This window comes from Phascolarctos cinereus, unplaced genomic scaffold (genome assembly GCF_003287225.1).
Source record: "Phascolarctos cinereus isolate Bilbo 61053 unplaced genomic scaffold, phaCin_HiC Scaffold_726;HRSCAF=1367, whole genome shotgun sequence".
Taxonomy (NCBI): Eukaryota; Metazoa; Chordata; class Mammalia; order Diprotodontia; family Phascolarctidae; genus Phascolarctos; species Phascolarctos cinereus.
In genome coordinates this window covers 175,630,911-175,634,141 of record NW_027556098.1, presented here as the reverse complement: position 1 = coordinate 175,634,141, position 3,231 = coordinate 175,630,911, and the positions used below count along the sequence as shown (strand labels likewise).

General features: G+C 44.2%; 1 pseudogene; it reads right to left on the bottom strand.

Annotated features, from left to right (window-relative positions):
* Positions 1-733: 733 nt before the first annotated feature.
* LOC110207103 (glucose-6-phosphate isomerase pseudogene) lies at positions 734-2,595 on the bottom strand (annotated as a pseudogene).
* Between the last annotated feature and the right edge of the window lie 636 nt (positions 2,596-3,231).

Here is a 3,231-nt window from a genome sequence, read left to right as displayed (position 1 = left end):
AATAACAGCACCTACTTCATTGACTTGTTGTAAGGATCCAATGAAATCATATACATTGAGTGCTTTGAAAGCTTTAAAACACTATATAAATGATATTACTATTGTTATGTTCGCAGAAATGAGTGAAAGCCATCTGAAACCCGGCCGTGTGGGATCTAGTGTTCTCGGTTGGCTCTTTCGTTAGGCCTCGGTATTTCCATGTGTTGTAATATGTGTGCCAGGCTGCACTGTATACTGACTGAGGTCTTGGCCACGGAAATCACAGTTGTGCCTAATTGTTTTACAGGTAAGGAAATTGAGAACCAGAGAGATGAAATACTCCCAGGGCTCTTTCTATGACATCACACTCTTTCTTTGACCAGACTGGAACAGAAAAAAATGCTTGAGCTTGAGAGAATCCCTTTGAGTCCTGCTATCTGATTTTGTTTTAGTGTATTTTTTTTTCTTGCTAGCCATCTTTATTTGTATAGATCAGCTATGAAAAGTGTGGAAAGGCTGGACACGTGTGTCAGGGCAGAGGCAGGCTGGTGTCAGCTTGCATGTGACATTGAGGACCAGACCAAACTGGCCCTATGAGAAGGGATTTGTTTTCCTTACATTGGGGGGGGGAGCCATCCTCCTGAAGGGATGGCAAGTGCATCTATTTGTGACAGAGCAGGAAGGAACCACACTGTCACTACAATGCAAATAAGGTCACAATGCAACAGCCTGGCATCAGTCTCTGCCTCATGAGTTAATCTTTTTGCTGCTTGATAAAGCTGATGAACCCACTGATGAAAGTATCATGAGAGGTCACAGGTACATCTGATTCCAACTCAGGCTCAACTTTCTTAGCCAATTGCTTTCCCAATCCTGCTCCCCACTGTTCATAATTGTTGTCCCAGAAAATACCCCGAAGCAGATCTCGTGCTCATATGTGGCAATTAAAGCTGCAAGGATGAAGTGAGCTTTGTGAAGATCACAGAATCAGTAGAATGCCTTCCCTCAAAACTACTGTGAGGCAGCAGCTTCTTCAGGACCTAGCCACTCTTGCCTGCAGCCTGAAGCTCCTTGCATCCCATCTCTGCTGTCTTCTTCATCAAGGCCTCACTCTGACCTAGCAAGTTGGCTAGAAGGATCTTGTAATGAAGACCATTCTGGATTGGATCTGGATGGGAAAGCAAAGGTCACAAGGAATAATTTGGGTACCCTGGTGAATTAGCACACAGAAAGCATGCTGTCTGTTGATCCATGGCTCTCCCCATACAATGGAGACTGGATTAACCTGGGCACCTGACTTGGTCATGTACTTCCCATTGGATTCCATGACACTGTTAGAAGTAGACAGTTAATGTACCAGCTGCCTCGCATTGCAAGCAGCATAGGGACATTCTTCTGTACTGGGATGGAGTGGAAGTGTTTGTCCATTCACTGAACCTCCAGACAACAGCTACTTAAAGTTGTCAAAAGCTACAAGCAGGGCAATAGAGAGGCCAGAAACTGACCACAATGAGTAACACACCAACTCAGACCCAGAATTCAATCATTTTGAGTAGCAAGCTCTTTAACTTTCAGTAGACAAATCCACAAGGCACTTTGCCATAGCTAAAGGATCCTTACCTGCCTGAAGGAAACTTTTCTTGACTGTCTCTGCTTCGGTGATGGTTTCCCGTGTGACAAATGTCTTTGACACAGTGATGAAGAGGGAACCTCTGGTTGGAGGGCAGCAAGAGTTATGGAGTTAAAAATTGTCCAACCTACAATAAAAGAAACTGAGGCAGAACTCTGAGCTAATGGCACTTTGTTAAAGGGCCCATGGTCCCCTCTAATGAAGTGGACCTCAGATCTCCTCATGATCTAAGATGCCCCTGGCCCCCAGGATCTTATTTGTATAGGGCTTGATACCAAAAAATGCATAAGAGGCATGGCAAAATACAGAATTTCACTGGTTGATGGACCTTACTCTTGAGGGCCAAAAATGACATATCAGCAGGGGGGGGCCTCAGGTTGGGGAAGCACAGGGCATCTCCACTGACTAAGTGGTCATAAAATGGTCACCTGCTCATGTTGAACAAGAAAGAGTGGTCTGGAAGCATAAAACTAAGTTGGGGGACTTTCCAAAGAATCAAGGCACCCCACCTACGCTATGCTTGGACATGGAATTTGAACAAAGCAGGATGGAGATATCTGTGTCAGCATTCTTGTGATTGTGCAAATGAGCGTAACTGGTAAACAAGTCGTGACCATTGCATTAAACTTTGAGGCCTACTATAAGAACCTATCTTATCTAATTATCCCTGTATGATTCATGTGAAATATCAAACTGATTATTAGTAGCTGGAATAGAGCAGGGGTCCTAATGAATCGCATCTCATCTGGTCTTGGCAATGTGGGTACCACCAGTATTGGAGACAGTACTGCCTCCTTGTGACTTCAAGGTTCTTGTTCTTGTTGGCAGACCCAAGTCAGAACCTCCAAGGCCAATGTTGATCAGATCTTTTAATAGTCTTCCCTGTGTAGCACTTTCACTCTACCATGGGCACACTTGACAAATGCTTTGATTTTCTCCAATGCTTTGTTCACCTCAGATTTCATGTCCTTGCCCCCTATCAGCATGGTTGTGTTGGAGTCATTCTGCAGTGCCATGTAAAAGGCACTTATCCCGGGTACAGTGGCGCAGTAGATAGAGCACTGACCCTGGATTCAGGAGGACCTCAATTCAAATCCATTCTCAGACCAAACACTTGACACTTACTAGCTGTGAATTCACCACATTGCCTAGCCAAAAAAAAAAAAAAAAGAAAAAAAAGGCATTTATCCCCCTATAATCTAATAAGTTTCTGTGAACTCCGTGAAGGCTGGGACTGTGTCTTGTAGAAACCTTTTTATTTCCCTCTATGCCCGGCACACACACATGCGTGCACAAACGCACACACACACACATATACCCCACTATCTAAAATGAGGGGGTTAGATTGAATGTTCTCTGAGCTCTCTTTCAATTCTACCATTTTTTGACTCTAAATGGAACCATGTTTGTTAGGGTAGTGGCAGCAACAACAGAGACCCCAGGATGGGGACCCGGAGATTTCAAGAGAAACTGGGGATGTGGGGAGGAGAAGCAGAAACTTAAGAATTTCTTAGGAACTTCAGAGCTGCAAAGTAAATAGGCTATTTCCCAGACGTTCAGTCTGTTGTGTATCAATGATCTCATCCCTGTCCAGATAAGGATAGCCAATTCAATCTGCAGCC